This window comes from Globicephala melas, chromosome 1 (genome assembly GCF_963455315.2).
Source record: "Globicephala melas chromosome 1, mGloMel1.2, whole genome shotgun sequence".
In the NCBI taxonomy this organism is placed as follows: Eukaryota; Metazoa; Chordata; class Mammalia; order Artiodactyla; family Delphinidae; genus Globicephala; species Globicephala melas.
In genome coordinates this window covers 10,191,932-10,217,249 of record NC_083314.1, presented here as the reverse complement: position 1 = coordinate 10,217,249, position 25,318 = coordinate 10,191,932, and the positions used below count along the sequence as shown (strand labels likewise).

Sequence of the window (25,318 nt, the reverse complement as noted above, 5' to 3'; positions counted from 1 at the left end):
ATTGACATAAGGGAGTTCATGTTATTTTCAGTACATTCAATGATAGGTTACTTATCCTCTATTTCAGGCACATGTCATTTCCCACAGATCTAGCCAACTTGGCACAATTTGCTGTTTCACCCAAAGGCTAGTAGCACAACAGTATCAAATACCTCTTCCACCACTATCTGAAAATAGAATAAATTGTCTCTCCCTGGCCACTTACACCCCAAGAACTCTTCAATATTTTAGTGAATGCCCTCCTTTCATTGAAAGGAAAGTGTAATTATATTGAGTCTGGAAAGACCAAGTGAAAACAAATACAGTTGTCTACCAGATTTAGTCAAATATTATTCTGAATATATACCGGTCACTGCAAATGCATTTCATTTACAATTAGAAGAGACAATAGAAAAAGGAATAGGTAAAAAATGACAGTCTCCCCAAACTACCATGGGTTATTTTAGTACAACAATTCATTATAAGATAAATAAGAGTCTACTAAGAATGAACTTTCAAGGACAAATACTAAAGCAGAAAGCATGCCAGGAGAACAGATGTAAGTCATCACAATTCTGGGAAAAACAAAATGTATTTTTCATCCTATGTACATGCTTTCTTTTATTATTTTAACTTTCATTCTTAAATTCTTTTTTTGAGATATTTTAATATACTATTATATTTTACCTGTTCTATTAGTAGAATGCATTTTATTTGTGTGATTTTATTTTTAAGTATATAGGTTTAAATATTCTTACCAAATTCTTATTAAAGTACACTGAATTTTCTTTCAATAAATATAATTCTCTTTATGAATATTCTAAAATCACAATTTTTAACGTTTTAAAACAATAATCATCAAACATGATTTTATGGAGAATACCAATATCTACATATAAAATAAACAAATAACGTTGAGATAGTTTCTAAATCCAAATAGAAAAATGATATTAAACATTACCTCAAAGGATACACAACAGTCTAATTTAGAGTAATCATTTTTCCTAAAATCCATTTTGTCTCTTTGGTTAGCTGTCTAAAATATTTGCCACCTTTCTCCCAGTAAGTAATATAATTTGTCCAATTTTCTGAGCTTTATTGCAAAAAAAAAAAAAAAAGTAAAAATACTGTCTTACTTAGGTTTACTTGCTGCATTGGGAGCAACTCTGTAAAGGAAGGTCTTCCTGTCTGTCACATCTGAGCCCCATCACTTGCCAGATTTATGGAAATGTTCTATAGTCAATTAAGCTGATGGTGTTTTTCAGTGACATCCAATTGAACTTAGGTTCCAACTATATAATCAACACTGAGAGGACTCACTATCATCAGAAAAGGGTAACAGAAAATATGCCTTTTTTTCCTCCCCTTCTTATGTCTTCTTAAGAAACCAGGAAGAATTGGTAGTAAGTAGTTCATTGCCTGTCACTAGATGTGAATGAATATTTGACAGATTCCTTCAGTTCCCTTAAATTCTAGAACTGCTAGAATAGAAAATAAAGTATAAAATTTCAAGACAGTAGTGAAAGAAATTGGTGATTTGTCTTAAAATGGGAAAAGGGGAAATGAGTTCATTGATAACTATTACTTACTGCAAGTAAAAAACTGAAGTACAGAACAAATATTACTTAAATATTCTGAATAAAAAGTTTGATAACTAGAGAAGGAAAAGAACCAGTCATGTAAAATTTCAAATAAACATAATATTGTTAACGTAAATTACTGAGATTATAAAAATATATTTTTAGAAGACTATTTTATAATGTGACAAATTGATGTACTTTTTTACATCCTCACAATGAAAAGCATCAGATGCTTGCTTTATGCTTCCTGCATTATCCTTCTCTCTCCATAAAGTGTGCACTTAGTGGTCTAACTGAATTTTGGACACTGGCACTTTAGGGTTGAAATAAGGACTCCATCATTCACTAGCTGAAAAATGCCTAACTAAGTTATTTCTAAGCCTCAGTTTTACGTGTAAAATAAGAAAACAATACCTACCACATAGAAGTGATGGGTAGATGACATGGAATTTTACATGAAAATGCTTAAACTATTAAAATTATGGATAGAGTTAGAAAAGATGTGATATGATAGAAATATTAGTAGTACATAATTTTTTTATCAGATTAAAGAAAAGTAGTCAACTGTAAAATGTCTTGCCTGTTAGTTTGTGTGAGTGCGTCCTATGGGTTGACTTGTGTCCTTCCCAAGATTCGTATGTTAAGTGCTCTCGCCCAGTACCTACCTCAGAATGTGATCTTCTTTGGGAATAGGGTTGTCGCAGCTCTATTTAGTTAAGATTTCATTATACTGGAGTAGGGTAGGCCCTCCTCCAATCAATCTGACATGACTGATGTCCTTATGAAGAGGGGAAATTTGGACAGACACACATTCAGGAAGAACTCACTAGAAAATGAATACAGGTTCTGTTGCCAGTGCATGGTTTTCTAGAGTTGGACTGTCCTTATCTGAAATCTCCATACATTGCTTAAGTTTACCTAATCCATCCTCTACCAATTTAATTTACTGCTGTATTATTTTTTAACCTTTTTTTTACCTTATATCTAAACTATTTGGGTATAAATAACCCTCATTGACTCCTACTACAAAGTTATCTTTCTTATTATAACTTAATTATTAGGATTTATCCTAATAATTTATCTTTAGCACATAATTAGCACATAATTTACTAACATGTAACTTCTGTCTCAAAAATCTTCTTCAATTATCCACTCCTTTGGGATTTTTTCCTAACAAATTTCTCTAAGTTTACCATTTTAAGTAACTAATCATAATTAACCGTTTCATTCAGCAACTACAATAACTCTTTTAAAAACATTTCTCCAAGTGGTCCTTTATTGAAAACCATACTTAAAATAGAATCTCAGTCACATAATGACCCACCAGGCTTTATTTCTTCTATATAGGCTTGATATTTCATATTTATATGATCAATTTTTAATCTCATTTCAATAAAATGAAGCTTTAAGAGAACAAGGATTTTTGTTTGTTCAGTTTGATCAACAGAACCTAGAGAAATGATCATGTGTGTTTTCCTTCAACATTATATCCTTAGCCCATATGCATCTGTAACCACAAAAGTATTTAGTAAATTATTTAATAATAAGTGCATGAATGATTGTGCAATAATAATAAGTGCATGATTCACTGAATACCAGGCATCGCACAGATGCAGTGCATATTGCAAGGAAACAAACATGGTCATGATTTATAGGAGCTTACAGTCTGGAGAGGAAGATACACTTTAGCCAGATAATTTCAAAATAAATACACGAAACTGTAATTCAGAATAATACCACAGAGGAGACTTAAAATGTTTTATAGGAGAGGATGAAACAGATGATTTGATCTCATCAGAGAGGCTAGGAAAGGCTTTTCTGAGGAGAAGAATTTTTAACTGAATTGCATCTGAGCCATCTAAATAAAGAAAAGAGGTAACTGTGCTTCATGATGCAGGAAAATCAGATGCAAGCCTCCATGACAGGGTACTGAAAAAGTTCAGAATGGCTAAAATAGAAAGATTAAAAGTATATTGCAATATGAAGTGAATATTTCAATGGGAAATTTGTAAGACATGTTATGGGAGATTTATTTTTATTCTAAGAACAATGAGACTCTTCTGAGATGGTTAAAGTTTTGGGAGAGCTTATACAATCAGATATATGATGGAGAGGATAAAAACAAGATCACTGTGTCTGTAATGTCAAGAGCAGATGGCAGGGTGAGTGCAGGTGAACCACTTGGAAGGATATTGTAAAAGTCCCAAAGGGAGGTGTTGTGAGTTTGAACTGGTGACAGAGGAAGAGAAGTGGACTGGATCTTAGAAATGCTGAGGATGAAAAAATACAGGGGCCTTAGTGATAAATTAACTTGTGAGTGAGGCAGCTGGACATATGGTTTATTGCTAGTTCTGTGACCTGCAAAAAACTCGATTGAACCTTGCCACTTACAGAAATAAATGAAATTTTACAAATTTAAAAAATTTTAAAAATGTACCAGTTAAGGTGTTAAGGAAGGGGAATGACTGAAGTTCCTTTCACATATGTACAATTTCAATTAGGATTTTAGGTAAATGGTTAGCATTCAAAGGAAAAAATACAAGTTAGAGTTATAAAAGTAATGACACATTTGAGTATAGGTGATAATTGCATTTTTGTGAATGGATACAATTATTTAAGGATAGACTATAGTTTAAGAAACAACTAAATAGACAAGATATCAACTTAAAAGTAGGATGGAATTCAAGACAAGTGATTTTTTTTCAATAAGAACATTCTTAGTAGGCTTGAAGTTGCTACAAGTTTAAATAAATTAGGCACTACCAAGGTCTGCTTTATTTTTCCCATACAGGGAAATGGTGATATTGACTCTGTGTGTGTGTGTGTGTGTGTGTGTGTAGCTTAGGGAATTACTACTTTAAAAAGTAATTATACAACTCAGATATAACCCAAGCATTGTATCTGATCTCCATATGGTGGCTATAAATCTCTCATTTTGTATTCACTTCTCTTAAAAATTAGATGTTAAACTCTATGATAAACACACTATTTTGTGAGAAAAAAATTAACATCTTGTTTTAGTTTTCTAATCACGCATGCTTTATCCACATTATGAATTCTGAGGGAAAATAATGTTATTTTAAATAAGACAGTTCTTGTAGAAAACTATAGGAAACACTGTATATGTTTCTATATGTATTTTTTTAATAAATAAAAGTATCCATTAAAACATTAAAAATTTGGCACAGAAGCATCTGTGCAGTAGTTATGATTTAATCATAAATACATAGTTTCAATTACAAAGATTCTCAGTCGTTTAGGATTTCTTCTTATTTCTAATATATCAGGCATTACTTTTAGTAAATATATTATTAGAATCCAAACTATAAAATTCCTTATTTTTTCCACAGTCAAGAATTACAGAGAAATCAATTATTCCTAACTTTACAGTAGCACTTTTATCCTAATAAGTGTTTCAAGAAAAAAATTTTTGTTGTTGTTGGTGGTGGTGTTCTTTAGAGAAATTCACTTTCAGTCAAACTCTTCGTTAAAATTTACAATTTTCCTTCTGAATAATATAATGATTCATGAAGTAGTAGATTCAAAGCAGTAGTTGTGAGTATTCAATTATGTTCTCCTTGTAGTAAGATTGAATAAATACATTATTAGTGTATTGGATTCTTGGGACTGCCCAAACAAAGTATCATAAACTGGGTGGCTTAAAACATCAGGAATTTATTTTCTCGTAGTCCTAGAGGCTAAAACTACAAACTCCAACTATCAGCAAGACCATGCTCCCACTGAAACCTGCAGAGGAATCCTTCTTGCTTCTTACTGGATTCGGGGGTTTCTATGGCAATTTTTGGTATTCCCTGGCTTGCAAATACGTAACTCTAATCTCTCATTCATCATCACATGGTGTTCTTCTCATGTGTCTGGCTTCATGTGGCCTCCTTCTTATAAGAACATAAGTCATGTTAGAGTCAGGGTTCACCCTACTCCACTATGATCTCACCTTAACTAATTATATCTGCAATACATAATATATCTCAGCCCAAATCAGGTCATATTCTGAGGTACTGGGAGTTAGGACTTCGATGTATCTTTTTGCAAGACAAAATTCAATGCATAACAAGTAGCGACCATATAAAACCACCAATAATATAAGAGTATCTTTGTCTTAAGTCCAGGAGAGATTATTTTTGTCACTTCATCTATTCATGCATAGATGAATAAATACTAATATAAATATTAATATTTATCAAGGGCATATAGTAGACACATAAATGCAGTGGTTAAAGAATGAGCGCTCTGGAGGCATACTCATAGGTTCAAATCCAGGATCCCCTAAGTTCTAGCTCTCGGATGTTGTAAAAATTACGTACCCTGTTTGTGGCTCAGCTTCCTTATTTTTGAAATAAGTATGATAATAGTATTGAATTTATCAGGTAAAATGAATTCATCCTTAAAAAGCTTATAAGAGGGCTTGACATACAGTAAGAATTCCATAAGTATCAGCTGTTATTATAACACAATATGTGAAAGATGCTCAAAATACAGTCATAAAAGAAAAATACTGAAAGGCTACCAAGGACTTTTGGTGCTGCCCACAACAGAAATAGCTTCTAGCAAATAAGCCTCTTATTAGAAAGTCTTGGAGTGCTATCATTTCAGCCAGCACTTTAGCCTCCATTTTGCTATAGAACGGAGGATATATTTGAGGTAATTATTAGGTTCAACATGTTTTTATTTTTCCCCAGAGGTTAATTTCTAATACTCAGATATATAAACAGCTCTTTAGGGGTGAAGAGAATAAGGTTTGAGTTCAAAATCCAGCTAAGGTAGAAGACCTTTGATCAATTCCTTTCATTTTAGAGTCTACAAAAAATGGGATTAAGGTACATACTCAAGGTATTAGTGCACACACTAGGATTAAGAACTATGTCCTAGGAATTAGGGCAAAACTGAAATAAATAAGACCTAACCAAATCAAAACACAACTTTCAGAAAATTAAGTTCATTCAATTATTCTGTGCATCTTCCAAAAGGAAATGTGATCTGAACAATATGACTTTTTCCAACAAATGCTGAATATAAAATATTCTTCTCAAGTGCACATGGAACTTTTCCATAATAGGTTATAAGCAGAGTCATAAAGCAAGTCCTAATATTTCAAAAATTGTAATGATACAGAATACAGTAAATGCTGACAAATTACCAGGAAGTACAAAAACGTAGATAAAAATACTTCTAGATAATCCATAGGTGTGAAAAATAAATTAGAAAATACTTTGAAGAAAATAAAAATGCAATATATCAAATTCTGTGATGCAGCTAAACCAGAAATGGAAATAAAATTATATATTTTAATGAGTATATTAGGAAAGAAGACAGATTAAAGATCATTAATGTACATTTCTAACTCCAGAAGTTAGAAAAGTAACGACAAATCAAAACCCACCCAATTGTGAGGTAAGTTTCTAGAGAGTAGAGTAGAAAGACAAAATGAAAAATAGAAATATGAGGTAGGAGAAAGGTAAGGAACATAGATATTTACTACAGCATGTTCATTATCTAAGTCACACAGGAATTTCAAAACAAATTTTACAGATCAATATATAGAAGAAATTAAAACGAAGAATTAAAATCTTTGGAAGGGAGTCCATTTCTAGCAGGTCTGACCCAATGACCAAAAATTGAACTGAATGAACTGCCAAAAATATCTTCAAAAATATCAAAGAAAGTAGGAAAATATCAAGTTAAAATTTCAGTGAAACAGGAACTTAGAGAAGCAGATCTTGTTTTGATGATATTTTCCAAGTCTTATAAAAATTGAACTTTAGTTTTCTTGGCTTTGTCTAAAATGGGAGAAACAGACAAACTCCAGTACTACAAGGTGGATGATCCTTCCAAACAAAGCAGAAACATCAAAAGGAAACACTTTCAATGCTTGATGAAACTAAAATATATTTTCTTGAGCCTATACCCAAAGAGAACTGATATAAAAGTTACTGTGGCAGTAAACAAAGTTAGAAGGCAAAATGAGTATCCGAGAAGTTAAAGCAAAAAGCTCACCTTCACGTGCATTTGCAGATCAAATTTACATAACCTAGGTGTTAAAAATACAAATTCTGAGTTAAGTATAAAATACCTGATAGGTAATACTCCCTGGTGCCTGGCATATCAAAGGGTAATCCTTTATGGTGGAAATTATGTTAAAACTGAAACTTTAAGACTCTCCAAAACAATTTCTCAGGAGACTGTGCACAGCTTAAAATTAAAACAAAAAAAATTACAAGGCAACAAAGTATACGCAAAGTATATGCAATAATCGATAGGGAAACAGATCCATGAATATTCATAAAGTGGAATAATCAGACATAGAAGGAAAACAAAATCTATGCTTACTATACTTAAACAGACACACACACACCCCCAAACATACACACAAACACACACACCTTACAATAAAGATTAAAAAGATTTTCAGGGAAGTTACCAGTTTTGCACATAAGGAGCTTGGAAGTTGCCATTCCTCTGAACAACAAGTAAAAAGCCGCACAGTCTGATACATCAACAACTCTTCTTGGATCTGTATAGAGTTGAGGACTCAAAGGAAACCACAGACCCCTAGATTGGAGACAGACAGGTGAATACAGGGAGTGACAGCTTACCTGAGTAGACACTTATGAACAGAAACTGCCATGGGAACCAGTTCCAGGAGAACTGTAATTGATGATTTACTGGAGGCTCAGTGTGGATAAGTCTGAGTAACCTACTATATAAGGAGCCAATAATCAGTGGTCCCCACACTTTTGTGAGTTTTGCCTTCAGAAGCTTGACAAGGTTCTCACAGTAAATATTGGAGAAAAATCCCCTCGTGCTTCACACCAGGGAAGGGGGAAAGGAACCATTTTGAAATACACCACAGCATTCTGTTCTTCTCAACAAGGCCACCCTCAAGGAAAACTATTTAACCAGAACCTAACCTAGGGTTTTATCAGTCTAATTGACTTGGGGGCCAGCGCTAGCTTTCTGCATAGAAGGAGGGAAATACCTAACTCCAAACCACTCTAGCCTCTCTGTCCCACCTAAGGCGAGTGGGAGTGGAAAGAAACCAGGAAGCATTTGTGAAATTCACAGTTCAGAGGCGTAGGCTCACAAAAAGACTAATCATAGACTAGAGAAAGCTTCACCTCCACCATCACATTACTGAAGGCCTGTTTACTGCAGTACCTTTTGCTTCATGTACAGCTATCAAGAAAACATTAGTAGGCATACCAAAAGGCAAAATCACAGCTTAGAGATACAGAGCATAGACATGGCACTGTCAGACTGGAAATTTAAACATCAAAGATTACAATTCTAAGGGCCTTAATGGATAAAGCAGACATATAAGAACAGATGTGCAATGTAAGCAGAAAGATGGAAATCCTAAAAGCCAAGAAGAAATGCTAGAGATCAAAAACACTAACAAAAATGAATGGGCTTTTTTAATGGCCTCTTTGATGGGCTTATTAGTGAACTGGAAACAGCTGAAGAAAGTGTCTACGAGCTTGAGGATACATCAAAAGAAACCTCCAAAACTGAAAAGCAGAGAAAAAAAATTTAAAAAGATGGAAAAAACAGAACAGAACATCCAAGGAGTGAGGGACAACTACAAAAGTTGTAACATACACATAATGGGAATACCAGGAGAAGAAAGAGAGAAAAGTACAGAAGAAATATTTGAAACAATAGTAACTGAGAATTTCCCCCAATTAATGTCAGACAACAAATCACAGCTCTAGTGAGCTTATAGAATGCCAAGCAGGATGAATGTAAAAACTAAAGCAAAAACAAAAATTACTTTATCTGTAAAGGAACAAAGATAATAATTACAGTGACTTCTCAGAAATCATGCAGGTAAGAAAAGAGTATCCCGAAACATTTAAAGTATCAAGAGGAAGAAACCCCATCATCTTACAATTCTGTACTCTATAAAATTATCCTTCAAAAGTGAAGAAGAAATAAAAACTTTTTCAAACAAACAAAAATTGAGTAAATCTGTTGCCAGTAGACCTGCCTTGCAAGAAATGTTAAATGAATCTCTTTAGGGAGAAGGAAAATACAGATCCCATGGACATTAAAAAGATACTGAAGGAATGCTATGAATAACTCAATGCCCCTAAGTTTGACAGACTAGATGAAATGGACCAATTACTTGAAAGACACAGCCTACCGAAATTCACACAAGAAAAAACAGTCGGTATGAATAAGGCTTTATCTTTTAAAGAAATTGAATCAATAATTAATTACCTTCCAAAACAGAAAGCACCAGGCCCAGGTGAGTTCACTGGTAAATTCTACCAAATATTTAAGGAAGAAATTATATCAATCCTCTACAATCTCTTTCAGAGGACAGAAGCAGAGGGAATACTTTTTCATTCTATGAGGCCAAGATTACCTTAATGTCAAAGCCAAGAAAAAAAAAATTACAAGAAAAGAAAATATATACCAATATCTGTCATGAACATAGATGCAAAAATACTCAACAAAATATTAGCAATCCAACCTAATATATAATGTATAAAAACAATTATAGGGCTTCCCTGGTGGCGCAGTGGTTGAGAGTCCGCCTGCCGATGCAGGGGACACGGGTTCGTGCCCCGGTCCGGGAAGATCCCACATGCCGCGCAGCGGCTGGGCCCGTGAGCCATGGCCGCTGAGCCTGCGCGTCCGGAGCCTGTGCTCCACAACGGGAGAGGCCACAACAGTGAGAGGCCCGCGTACCGCAAAAAAAAAAAAAAAAAAAAAAAACACAATTATACACCATGACCAAGTGGGCTTTACTCAGAAGTATGTTAAACATATCCAGCAATTTCACTTCTAGGTATTTACTCAAGTAATAGGAAAACAAATACTTATGTGAAGACTTGTACATGAATGTTTATAGAAATTTTATTTGTAAATGCCCAGAACTGGAAACAATTCAAATGTCCTTTACCTAGGTAATTAATAAACAAACTGAGGTACATCCACACAAGAGAATAATACCCAGCAATTTAACAGAGGTATTTATCGATAAATGCCAGAACATAGGTGAATCTCAAATAAATAATGCTAAGGGAAGACAGTCAGACTGAAAAAGCTATGTACCTTAGGATTCCATTTATTTGACATTCTAGAAAAGGAAAATCCATAGAGAAAGAAAACAGATCTATGACTGGGGCCGTGGAGGAGATAGCTGACAAAAATATGGGATGGGCAATTTTTCTTTTATGGTGTTGGAGCTCTTCTGTATCTTGATTGTGATTGCGTTCGCATGATTGTATAATTTTGTCAAAACCCTCAGAAATGCAAACTGAAAAAGGAGAATTTTACTAAATGTAAATTATCTTAATTTATAAAAATGAAAAGAAAATACCAATATTTTGTTCTTGCTTTGTTAACCTGAGTATTCATATATGGTTAAAATTCTGTATTAAAAAATGCCAAAATCCTGCACTACTTCATTTACATAATGTTTTCATTAATTTAAAAAAGACTGAAAACAAAAGCTGTCTTATATGAACAATGTAAAATAAGGCATGAGTTCATTCATATTGCTGATTATGGAGAATAAATCAACTTGACTCATTTTTTAAACAGTGTCCTTTGGCTTAGGCTTCCAGTCTAATCAAACTATAGTAGATCCTCATTATTCAATGATTCACCTATTCCCTAAAATTTGTTACCTCAAGACAAATACTGGCAGGCTTTTGTGATCATTTGCAGACGTGTGCAGAGTAGCAAAATATCTGTCATGTGATTCACAGCTTCCCAGCTGAGGTCCAAAAAAGCAACATTATGACTTATTGTTTCAGCTTCATATTGTAAAGAAGTGCCCTATTTTCAGGCTATTTACTGCCAGGTTTCTCACACTTTTGTGGGGTTTATTGGATTATTTTTATGTTTAAAATAGCCCCTAAATGTAGTAATGAAGTGTTGTCTAGAGTGGCAAAGAACAAGATGGCTGTGATGTGCCTTAGGGAAAAAAATGTGAGTTAGGTAAGTTTCCTTCAGGCATGAGGTATAGTACTGTTGGCTGTTAGTTCAGTGTTAATGAATCAACAATACTGTACTTTCCAAAAACGGAGGAGGAAATTTGCTGGTCTCTGCATGAGATGGCTCTGGAAGGTGCTAACATAACATCTAAAGTGTTTGATAAAGCTACGGAAAAGATGAAAAAGCGTCTGCGTTTGTGGATATGAGTGATGGCAACTAATAAAAAAGCATAATAGACAGCATTGTTGTGAGGCTGAAAGCCAAAGAAATTTATGGTCACATGACCCCGAGTCAGGAAAATGTTAAGCCCTTCTTGGCGAGTGCTGGCATGTACCAAAATGTGATATGGCCTTTTCTTTCTTTCTTTTGAGTGTCACAACTAATTATGCTGTATAACACCCTTACATATGTGCCAACATAGCTGACCGTAGAATAAATCAACAGTTTGAGTAAACTTTGTAAGTTGAGAATAAACTGAAAAATAAAAACCAAATGAGAAAAAAATGCAAAGTGTGTTACAGCTTGAAGAAAAAAAACATGCCCTGCCTCTACAAATTTATCAGCTCTAAACATTCGATTATGTTGGATGTCAGGTATAATTTGAGGAAAAATAAATAAAGTAGACCAGTAGGGAAAAAAGTTCTAAAATTTTATCATGAGCGTTAAAGGTAAACAATAATAATTATAACAATAATAATTATAATAATTAACACCTAATGGAGGAAGGGCTTAGTACACTGTGAATTCTTATCATTTATTTTAATCAACATATAATGATACTGCAGTATAAGTACCCTTAATGCACTTGACCCATTCATATACTTCACCTGTCATAAGGAGCAATGCTAATGAATTTACAATATTTAAACTGCACAGATATTCTTAAGAAATTAAACTTGTACACAACTCTGGTTTTAGGTTACTGGGACGATTAACCATTATTTCTTCCTCGGCATATTTACTAAAATCTAGTACCTACATCATTTCAATACAAAACGACAGTATTATAATGATGACCCTGCCAGATCATTATCTTTAGACCAGGATGTCTTTTTCTGTTTTACTTGCTTTTATCTCTTTCCTATTTTAATTTTATACTGTGCTTAAATTGTTGCTACATGTATGTTTAGCTATATATCTAATAACTTTGATTATAATCTGCATTTCAAAGAGTCATATAAAGTTTTGAATTAGAAAATTAAAATTATTCAACAAAAGAAAGCAGAAAAATTAGAAAAGCAGTGCTTTAACAACCATTTAATTACATCTCTGCATAGTTTCTCAGCATTTTTTTAAGAATTCTACTGTGTCATAAGAAACCACCTCTGCATTGGAACTGACCTCTGAGAGGATATTTACCCTTAAAAAGAAATGTACAATAACATAATAAAGATATCAGATATCCATTTAGATACTGAGGTCAGGACTGGGCTGGGATAACGATAATGATGGTAGGAAGTGAGGGCTAGAGAGGAATAGAAAATATACAAAGCATTGCTATCCCTACTGTGATAAGTCCATTCGTCGATTTTAGTCAGAAACTCTTTGCCACACTATTCTGACACATATTATCATCTTTGCATAATATTGGGGAACTTAGTTAACTCTTTGTGGTACAGTTCTTTTCTCCAAATGTTTCATATAATTTATTTTTTTACATAATAATACATGCTATTTGCTTTTTTATATATATAAAAGATGAGTTTGGTAATCCCTCATCATTTGTATAATCATTTTTACCTTGGCCACTAATATAGCTAAGTGCCACAGAATTATCCATATAGATTTTATGTGAGAAGAAAAAAAATATGGTATCAGCTAATTCAGTTAATGAGATTTTTATTTAATGAAATAAATTTGAAATCCTTTTGGAAAAAATTCATGAGGAAATCCTAATTCCTCACTGTATTAATAATGTAAGAATTATTTTAGCAAAGCATCTTCTTTCCAGGTAATCCGATCATATCTCATCAAATATATTTCTATGAAATGTAAACGCTCTACTGCCTTTGATTACTGTTAGGCAATTTGCAAAGTGCAACATTCAGATTTCTTTTGCAGAGTCCTGTATTTTGTTTTTTTGTTTTGTTTGTTTGTTTTTGCGGTACACGGGCCTCTCACTGTTGTGGCCTCTCCTGTTGTGGAGCACAGGCTCCGGACGCGCAGGCTCAGCGGCCATGGCTCTTGGGCCCAGGTGCTCCGCGGCCTGTGGGATCTTCCCGGACCGGGGCATGAACCCGTGTCCCCTGCATCGGCAGGCGGACTCTCAACCACTGCGCCACCAGGGAAGCCCTGTATTTTGTTTTTAACATCAATTAATGCCCTATATGCTTTTCTAAATACCTGTCATTAACAAGTAACATGTTTTAGTTATACTCCAAGCTAATTTCATGGATATAAAAACCTCAAGATTAGTTAACACTCTATAACGTTTAGCTTCTTTCTCATTGCATCTGTGTGAAACTTTTCCTTCCTTCCAACAAATAGCAACCACTCTTTTATCCGCCAATGGTTTCCATCTACTGAATCTTCTTTATTGAAGAAAAATGTTTATTTTGTTTTGATTATTTAAGTAAGAAAGCAAAACAAGACATTGACAAAAGGCTGGGGTACAGAGCAGCTGCCTACCATTCACACTAATTAATGGGGAGGGGGTAGGACTCAACAGGGATCCAAAGCCAAGGGTAAGAGTGAACCTTGCAGTTGACCTGGCTCCCCTGTTGATCTATTTTGAAGAGTGACTGTCACCCATTATTCCCAATCTCAGGAGTTAAGCAGAAATAAACATTTTGAAATTGTATTATATGTTGGGTATAAGCTTACTAATATTCCATCTCACTCTTCTCTAATTAGTTCCAGGAAAAGGGCTGGGCAGCCTGAAGGTTATTAAGTGCTCATTAAGAAAAGCTTTAATGTGATAGACAAGGGGTAGAAAATAATAGTACTCAAATCCCATGACACAATATTTAATGATCTTAGTCTACAAGTGCATGTTAAGCAAGAGTTTTTAAAGTATCATGTTTCATCAGGGCTTCAAAGAGTAATTAAAAGGCAGTTACCGTGCTGACATTTTTCATTTCTCAGGAGATATATAGAGAAATTTAAAAACTGAGTTATAAAAGATTTTTTTAGTCTTATTTAAGTTTAAACTACATAAATCAAAGACTAAATTTGCCATTCCTAAGCTTTCTCACTAGCACTTGATACTCTTTCTCTAAAATATCTATATGTCACTGATGTCCTAAAGGGTCAAAATTTATTTACTCCTGATTTTAGACCAAAACTTAATTGTACTAATGCAACAAAAAATCATAGTATCAATCATTATCTTAACATAGCATGTGAAAAACATATGGGGAAAAAGATAACTATCCCTCAAATCTTTACCTTCTACCTGTTGGGAAAAAGAAAGAAAGAAAGTTGCATGTGAAAGGAAATATATCACAACATGGAGGAAAATTCTCAAGTTTGGGAGGAATGTTCTTGTCTGGAAGAATAGAAGAACTGTGTCATACGTAGAGGACACTGCTAGTTAATCTCAAAGTAATGTCCACATTAATGCCTTCACCTCCTCCCCTTCACCACAGACCAAACCCACTACCCATGAACCCATGTATTCTTCAAAACACAATCAGCACAAAATTGGTCCTCTGCTGTCCAATTTATTCTGAGTGCACAATAAATGTTGCTTTATTTCAGTTTCTGGTTTACTATCTGACTCGCAGTTTAGATACAGGCTCTGTTAATGACATACTTCCTGAATTAACCTTTTTGAGATATTATTCTTATTACAATTATTAGGATATTTTCTATTCAAAAAACAAAACTGAAGACAACAGTTTAAAATCCCCCAAAACAACCTAGATGAATAAGTAATACATAAAGATTCTACCAGTTGGAGAATTTCTGAAGGAATAGAGCTCTACAATCTAATTGCTTAGTGTTCTATAAAGTGTTGATAAAATGACTAAGGATAAAACATAATATTTTAGTCCCAAGTAACTATTTAAACATGTGACATCTGGCTTCTGAGAATGAACTATGATTAGATCGTCAGTTCTCTTAGTTAAAACAAAATTAATTTAAGGTGTTTATGATACATGCCATTAATGGTACTAAGGACGAATCTTAAAATAATTTGACTTCTGGGCTTCCCTGGTGGCACAGTGGTTGAGAGTCTGCCTGCCAATGCAGGGGACACGGGTTCGTGCCCCGGTCCGGGAGGATCCCACATGCCGTGGAGCGGCTGGACTCGTGAGCCAGGGCCGCTGAGCCTGCGTGTCCGGAGCCTGTGCTCCGCGACGGGAGAGGCCACAACAGTGAGAGGCCCGCGTACAGCAAAAAGTAATAATAATAATAATAATAATAATTTGACTTCTTTGTCATTTGTTTAAAGCACCTTCTTTCTGTAACTGTTCTTATATCATATATCTATATGCTCTGAGTAAACTGCAATGATATTATCTTTACCTTCTGGGATTGATAAACTAAAATTAGACCATCTAGGGTGGAAAGAAAATCAGTATTCTGGTAATAGGCTGTGGAAACTTTGCTTATAAAATTACTATCAAGTGAATTTTAAAGATTATTTTTAATGCTTTAAATGGTGTACCTTTTAAACATGAGTTGTTTTTCTAAATTTTTATAAAATATTTTCTGAAATTAATTTCATCAGGTTATTGCAAGCAAATCACAGAAACAAACTGAACCAAGTGCACAGGCTCTGCTTCTGCTTCATGAAAATGAGTCACAAGTCATATATTTTTCCTTCAGTAAAGATGCTTAATATCCATCATATGAGAGAACCCCCCCTAAAACTGAAGCTCCCACTGAAATGTAAAGCATAGGGGTTCCTTGTGTCAACACAGTAATAATAGTTGAATAGTGTCTATGGGTTGACTAGTGTTCCCCCAAATTCATTCACAAAGAAACCCAGAATGTGACCGTATTTGGAAAGAGAACGTTTGTAGATTTAATTAAGGTAAGAATCAAGGCAAAAATCATAATGGATTAAAAGGGGCTCTAAATGCAATGAGAGTGCCCTTATAAGGGTACAGAAAAAGACACACAAACGCACAAGCAGAGGAAAGCAATGTGAAGACAGAGTCAGAGATTGGAGTTATGCTGCCACAAGGGAAGACACACCTGGGGCCCCCAGAAGCTGAAAGAAGCAAGTAATGACTTTCCCACAGAGTTTCCTGAGGGAGCATGGCCTGCTGACAACTTGGTTTTAGATGTCTAGCCTCCTCAACTATGAGAGAATAAACTTCTGTTGTTTTAAGCCACCAGGGTTGCAATAATTTGTTATGGCGTCCCTAGAAAACGAATACAAGTAATAACAAAATGATGTCTCCTCTCTCTCCAAACTAACAGGAGTGTTTTTTAGATAAGAGAAGTTTCAGAGGAACAGTTTTGAAAAAAGTTGACTCAAAATAAATCCATGAGTACAAGGTCAATTTAGACTATAAGCAAAAATCTGAGTCACAAATTAGACATTTATAAGACATGAAAAGTTATGTAAAGAATATGAAAAATATAAAGAGTATGATAAATATAAATGCTACTGAGCACAGGAGAAAAGAGAACAGATATAGTTTTTCTGAAGAACAGTTAATTTGCTAGTTCGTTTTCACAAAGTCAGGCAATCTTTTGATTGAAAGGAATCTTAAAGGTTATATAGTTTTCTATTTGAATATCTCATCAGATATTTGAATCTCCTCTTAAAATTCTGTCTGAACTCACTTCAGCTTCTTTTTGAACAACTCTAGTGGCAGAACAATAATTATATTTTTAGACAACCTTGTCAGTATCTTATTCATTATAATAAGCCCAAACCCCTGTTCTGCATAGCAAATCTTCAAATACTTATCTCTTATTCAGGCAAAAATTCACACTTCCTCTAAAATTCCATATAGGGTATGATTCATTTTCTAGCTTTCTCTTCATCCAAATGAAACTCCTATGTAAACAGTATGGCTCATCTATGGATTTCTTAAAATAAGAATTCCAAAATTAAGCACAATTCTTTTGGTGTTTCTAATCAATGCAGTAGAATTAGACTGGCTCCTCTACTTACTCTCTTTATATTATTTCAGCTTAGATTATGTAAGCTTGTTAACAGTCAAGTTACTCATTAGAGATGCAGAACACCACTGGTGTACATTATTTATATGGCTGTTTCTGAATTATTTTTCTCTTACATATTGTTTTCTGTGCTTAAAGACAACACATGTTACTCTCATTTCTTATTGTTAGTCTAGTGATCCTCCATCTTTATTCTCAAGGTTTCATCTACCAATTTCGTAAGGCAAAGGGTGAGATGTTCCCATGACCTGTTTAATTTGCAAAAATGAGGAAGTGCATCTTCTATTTTAAAATATGGTTGTATTTATAATGTTATTAATTTGTCGACTAAGCTAGATCTTGAACTAACACCTTCCTTCTCTTTGACAGTGACTCCCTTTACCCTAACTACAGTGTTAGGTAAACCCCTATCCAAATAACTAATTAACATTATTCCTGACTGTGTAGAGTGGGTCCTCTATACCATTCAATGGGGATTTTATCAGCAGTAATTTTGATCATGTGATATATGAAAGAAATATAGATCAGACTACTTTAAAGATATTTAAGAAAGAAGTTACTATATAACTTTTCTCAAATAAATGTGAAATTAACCTCTTATACACCTGTTAATGACTGAAAAGTTATAAGGGGATAAAGTATTTCTTAGGAAGGCTAGCTGCCTGACAATGAAAAAGCCTCCAGAGCATGGATATTTTCTTCAAAGAGTCACCATATACTAAAGTCTGGTTATTAGAGTGGCGAAGAAGAAAACTTAGCTATTTTTTGTGTATCTCAGCTGATTGAAACCAAGAGAAGCCAAGAAAATGCTCTCACCATCATCCAGCCTATGAGAAATTGATATATATGCTAGAATGCACTAACTGAAGTCTATATAAAAAATAAACTGGTTTAACAATTCTTTTGCTCAACATTCTCTCTTCCGTTAGGAGTTAATTTGTGAATTTAAGTTACAGTCACTGAAATGTTGATGAGATTTGAATAACAGTAAGTACAGTTAGCTGAATTATTTAAACAGCTAAAAACTAGTTATGAAAATATAAAATACTGTCGACATAAAATCATTTTGGCCTTCCAAATCTGACAATGATACTCTAGGCAATTTGGGCTGAAATTTCTGATAAGGACATACAAATGAAAAAAAAAAAAACGTGCAAGGTAATAAAAAAAGAAATTCTATAAATAAAAACATAAAATTAAAAATTCAATGGGATTTTTAACATATAAGACAAATTAAGATACAATTGAAAAAATGAAACACAGTTCAGGAAAAAATCCAGAATGAGCAGACAAGTACAAGAAGGTGGACAAAACAGAAAGAAGTATAAGATTAATAAAGGACAATTAGTTGGAATCAAAGAAAATCAGACAATGGAACAGAGCAACAATTTAATATATAACAGCTAAGACGTGTTCAAAAGTTATGAAAGTTCCTTCTACAGATTCAAAAGGCACCATGAACCCCAAGCGGAACAAATCAAGATAAAACTATGCCTGGTAAGTTCATAATAACAACTATGAAAAAATGAAAAGATAAATCTGAAAATTAGTCAGTGTTCAAGGCAGATGATGTTCAAAGTAGAAAAACCCAATTGATACATGATTTCTCAAAGAAAATTGCAAGTCAGAGGAAAGTAGAATGGAATTTTCAATATCAGGAATAAGTAAAGGTCATTAATAGAGATTCCAAGGACACCCAAGGGATAATAAAGTTAACATTTTGCACAACTATGCCAATCTATTTGCAAACTTAGAAAAAATTGACAGAAATTACCAAAACTGATATAAAAAGAAATAGAAAACTCTGCTCAACCTATGTCTACTGACGACATTCTTATCATAATGTGAAACTTTCCCACAAACACAACTCCATACTCAGGTAAAGTCACTGACTTATGCTATCACATTTATGGAAGAAATGACACAAAGTCTATATAAAATTAACCAGGAAGTACAAAAGGGAGCACCTTTTTCAGCTTATTTTATGAGGCTAATAAGTTCTTAAAAACCAATACCAAGTAGTGCCTTAAAAAGAAAAACTAATCTATAAATCAATATCACTCATGAACATAGATATTTAAAAGCCTTAACAATATGAAAGTAAATGGAGTCCATTAATTATAAGGAGAATAGGAGTTTATCAATGGAATGCAACATTTTATTTTTATTCAAAATACATCTATTTACCATATTAATGGGACAAGGAGAAATATGAAGTGATACTTTTAATAGATGCATAAATGGCATTTGAAAATTCATCATCTATTTATGATAAAAACTTTCAGCATACAGCTGGTAAAAGGAAACATCTCAACTGATAAAGGCATCCATGAAATACTACAGGTATCACCAACAAACAGTGAAAGACCAATTTCTCTCCAACTAAAGATTTGGCCCAAGGCAAGAATGGCCAGTTTCACCACTCTATATGACACTCTAATGGAGGTCCTAGTCCAATTCAAAAAATAAAATTCACACTGATTAGAAAAAAGTGAAAACTGTCATTATTTGAACAGCCTGGTTCTGTTAACAGACAGTTTTACGAAATCTACAAAAAGCTTTCTGAAATGAGCATTAGCAGTTTTTAAAATATAGTTAATTTTATTTCTATATAGTTAAAATAAATAATTGAAAAATAATTCCATTTACAATGACATCAAAATACATAAAATGTTCAAGCATGTAACAAAATATGTGCAAGATTTCTGCACTGAAAACTTCAGAGCATCACAGAGAAATTTAGGATCTAAATAATTACTGAGATACACCATGTTCATGTGTTGAAAGACAAAGTGTTATGTTAATTTTCTTTGAATTTATTGGAAAGTTCAACAGAATATCATTCAAAATTTCATCAGGCTTTTGGCAGATTTTGATAAGCTGACTCTAAAATTTAAATGGAAGTACACAGGATCAGAATAGACAAAATAATCCGAAAACAATTCTAAATTTACCCTGCCAATTTCAAAACTTGAAATAAAGAGGCTAGAGTCCTAGATTCCCCTTGTCACAGGAGGCTTTTAGATCTTTGTGTAAAATTGTTAATTTCCTTCCTCAAGGACCAGGTACAAATAACAGAAAACCTTTACTGATCACTTACTATATGCCAGCCCTTGTTTTAAGCCTGTTCTATAGATTATCTTGTTTGATTGTCAAAGAAACTCTAAGCCATAGGTCTAATTATTATTCTGTTTCACTAAACCACAGAAAGGTTAAATAATTTTCCCAAGGTCACACAGCACATATTCAACCATACACTAAATTTCTCTTCTACCAAGGAGAAGAAAATCCATCCTTAAACCACAAAAATGTTCTTTTTTTGTTGTTGTTATAACTTTCTCCCAAGAGAAAGTTTACTTTTTTTGGTAGAGTATTCAACTTTCCTTGGGTCCATGCCCTTCTACTCTGCTTTTATAGCTCCTCCCTTCAAAAGACAGAATATTTTCACGGCCCTCAAGTTTGTTCGCCAGTGTGACATGCTCTGGCCAATATGATGTTAGCATGTGTGAAATAAGCAGAGATTTGAAAATGCGTCTGTGTTATCTGATATACTCTTTTGCATTCCTGCCACTGCCAGGAGAAGGACATGCTTGTGCTGGCCAGCTGGTCCCAGAAAAGGATGAGACACGTGAGAGCACAGCTTTCCTAGCGAAGGCACCCTAGGCAAGCAGAACCCCGAGTCCCACATGAGTGAGCCCCTCCGAAAACTGCCCTTCTTACCCTGGGGAAGCCTCCCAGCGCACCTGGCTGCCCACCCAGCTGCCTACAGAGTCATGAGATGTGGGAAGTGGTTGTTGATGTATTCTACTCAATTACACAGCTAAAGATAACTGATGGACTTGTTTTTTATGGAACTTGGAAGGGCCATTCCATGGATTTAAAAAATAAATCCACATTCCTGTGGTTACCTAGATTCTGATAGCAAGTTATTAGCAACTATTTATTTGTAGTTTTTCTCATTAAAATTTTATCTAATCCGGGCATTCAATTTATATAGAAATGGAAAAAATTATTATTAACATTATTTTTATCTTTATCAATGTTATTATAATGTATATTATAACATTATAATAAATTTTAAAAATTATATTTTATTGTCTACTATATGTGCCAAGCAGTATACATGTGTTATCCATTATTTACCTCTCAAATTCTCACAACAAAACTTTAAGGCAAGTTTTATCATCTCTGATATACAAGCGAGGAATTGAGACATTGAAGGGTTAAGTTTCAGTTCCACAGTCAATAACTAGTAAGTGATAAAGCCAGGATTTAAAGCTAGGGCAATTGGACTCAAAGATTAGATTAGATTGCTATAAAGAAAGCACCGGATTTTAAAGTCACAGGATCTGAGTTTAGAATTCTAGATCTTGGACTTAAATAGCTGAAAAAGCTATTTTCCCTCATAAAGCCTCATTTTCCTCCCTGTAACATGGACATGTTGAAGATGAGGTGATAGGGCAGGGAGATGGTTATGCAAGTGTCCATTTCTAAGAATCGGAAAGAGGTCCTGACAACTACTGAGAGTACCCAGCTATATTTTCTTAAGTACTTCGATTGTTATATGAGCACGTTATCTTCTACACCAGTTAGCTACTTTGATGGAGCTGTACTAATTTCTAAGTCGTTCCATATTTTCTAGAGAATAGTCCAAAATAAAAGCAGCTTGTTGATGACTGTGGAGAGGACTGGGTCAGGGACAGAGCCTCAGTATCCAGGTATCTGTTCAAACCACCCTCCTCCTCAAACAGTCCTACTATATTCTATGCTATTTTCTTAATATAGACACTTAATTATGTCTGGACTTTGTCTGTTTATTAATTCCTTCTACTAGAATAAACGTTCCTTGAGATCATGGGCTATGCTAGGGTTCATGTTGTTTCTAGCTTAGAGAGTAGACACCAACTCAATATTTAATGATCGATTGATGACAAGCTTTGTGAGGAATGCATATATATATATGTACGTAATACATTATTTATGTATGTATTCATTTAAACACACACATTTTCCTTTCTCCTTCTCTTTCCCCTTTCCTGTAATTCATCCAGGTATAATATAAGCAAAGAACATGAGATGCAATTGGGTGGAAAACTTATTTTCCCCTTGGAGTTTGAAGAAGCATTTTGTTCAGCACATATGAAGCCAAGATCAGTAGAACTACTAATTTTGAGTGTGGTGTACACAGTACTGTGTTCGATTGTTAGATTGCACTGAGACACAATGGCTCACTGTTTTTTATCTCCTCTACCACTAGAATAAGGCTCTTTTATCACTGCAATAATGGAAATTGCTAGAAGATTTACAGCACAAGCCCTATGTGAGTCTCAGAACACCTCCAGTATAGAACCAAACAATAAAGTCATATTATCCAAGTCTCTGAGACTATGTCCATTATTCCTGGCATCTCATCAGTATCGAAGCTAATATTGCTTAGTGCATAGTATCAGTTCCCGGTCTTTTATTTGTTTCTTCTTTCATGTTGGCTTGAATAGCCCGAGGTTAAAACTGAATGTTATGATAAACATTCCAGATTTCAGCTGCCTTTGTGACTGAAGACTCCTGACACTTCTCTATAATCAACTTAATTGGTCACAGTTCTTTGAACAAAAGCAATCATATTGGTTAATTACAAAATAGAAATATCTTAATGGATTGACGTCATTACATAAATGTTCACTTTTATCTAACAAAACTGAAATTTTGTTGTTATAATTTAGGCCATTTTTGCAACATTCACAAACCAAATCAGAACATAGAATACTAAGAAAGCCAGATTAAGAAAAAATGAAACAAAAAAAATGTTTTTTATAAAAGCATTCACTGAATTTAATTTGCTATGAAATTGTGTTTAACATCACATTGCTTGCGCCAATAAGAAGGGGCATGATATCTATGTTTTAACTAGTAACTCATACTATTTTTTGAATTACAAGATACAAATATGAAATTATAGATTTTAAAGTAGTCATTCTGATAGTTTTAACTGTATAAAGACTCTACATTAAAAGTGCTCAATTTATAGTCACAGTTCAAATGCTAAATTCTATGTGGCAGAGACTGACCAAGTCCATTTTCTCATCTTCATGGACAGCTGGGCTTCATTTTTCAACCTCACGACCATTAGTTGTGGTCAAGTCACTAAGTCCTTGAGAATGGGAATTAAGTAGATGTTATGTGAACTGAAACCAGATCTGAGAAATTCCACCCCCGACAAAACAGACTCTCTGCCAGGTCTTCTTCCTCTCCTACTGACTAATGGCTCAACAAGATTCTCTCTCTCTCTCTCTCTCTCTCTCTCTCTCTCTCTCTCTCTCTCTCGCTCTCTCTCACGCTCTCTCCCGCTCTCTCCTGCTCTCTCTCTCTCTCTCTCCCGCTCTCTCCCGCTCTCTCTCTTTAGGTTTATTATGAGGAACTGGATTACACAGCTGTGGAGGCTGGCTGGGGTGACCCATGATCTGCATCTGCAAGCCGAAGGCCTAGGAAAGCCAATGGTGCAATGCAGTTCAAGTCTGAAGGCCTGAGAACCAGGGGAGCTGATGATGTAAAGTCTGAGAGCAGGAGAAGTGAATATGAGATGTCCAGCTCAACCAGTGAGGCAGAATGGGATAAAAAAAAAAAGAAAAAAAATGTGGTGAATTCCTCCCTCCTCCACATTTTGCTTTATTCAGGCTCTCAGCAGACTAAATAATGCCCACCCAACTGTACTAAGGAGGGCAAACTACTTACTGTGTCCACCAATTCAAATGCTAATCTCATCTGGAAAAACCTTCCTAGACAATTCTAGAAAGAATGTTTAATCTGGGAACCTTGTGGCCCATTCAAGTTGACGCATAAAATTAACCATCACGAGGAACCATTAAAATCATATATTAAAGACAACAAATCCCTAAGATGAGAAGACCCAGGGTCTATGAATTACTGTAGTCCCTGCCAATTAGAAACACCATTATTTTTACTTTATTTGAGTCAGAATTAAACTTCTTTTCTGTAGAACCATTACACAATGTATATTTTCCTTAAGTGTTAAATTTAACATGATTCCTTAATTTCTACATTAGTTATCATTAAACTCTATGTGATTTTCTTTAAAACTTTAAAAAATATATTAAAAATAGAACAAATTAAAATAAATTTGCTTATACTGCTTTTTTAACAACGGATTTTAATATTCATTCTCTCTCCACATCCAAGAGCTGCAAATTACAATCATTTCTAGCTCTACAATGTCTCCTTTTTGACAGGTAGAGAATGAGGGGAGTACATTGGATTTTATAGACATAGGTATTAAAACAACTTAATAACTCACATAAAGTGCTCTATATAAAATATTTCAAGGTTGCTAACTTTGTAAACTAAGTCACTTTGTATTATTACATAAGCAATCCTTGTTTGATAGTGAAAACAAGGATTATAGTAAATGTTCTTTCCTGTTTTCTAAAGAAATATATCAAAAACTAAGAGTGTTGGCTCAGAAAAGAGAGCTGCATAGGGCAGTGTATAAACTTTACATTTCTTCCAAAGACTAATTGTGATTTTCTCTCTCTTTCAAAGCCTTAGACAAGACTCAAAATTCTAGCTCCCAAATAAATACCTCTTATAATAGAGGCAGAGATCAGTGACTCTCCAAGATGATGACTTGCCAAATAAATAAAAACAGCCTCACTGATGATAGGAAAATACCATCTTATAACAATGTTAATTATAAA

At 34.1% G+C, this 25,318-nt stretch overlaps 1 long non-coding RNA gene across 1 annotated transcript in view; it reads right to left on the bottom strand.

Annotated features, from left to right (window-relative positions):
• Positions 1 to 25,318, bottom strand: part of LOC115867762 (uncharacterized) — a 282,245-nt gene that overhangs the window by 224,581 nt on the left and 32,346 nt on the right. The gene's annotated exons all lie outside the window — the stretch shown is intronic.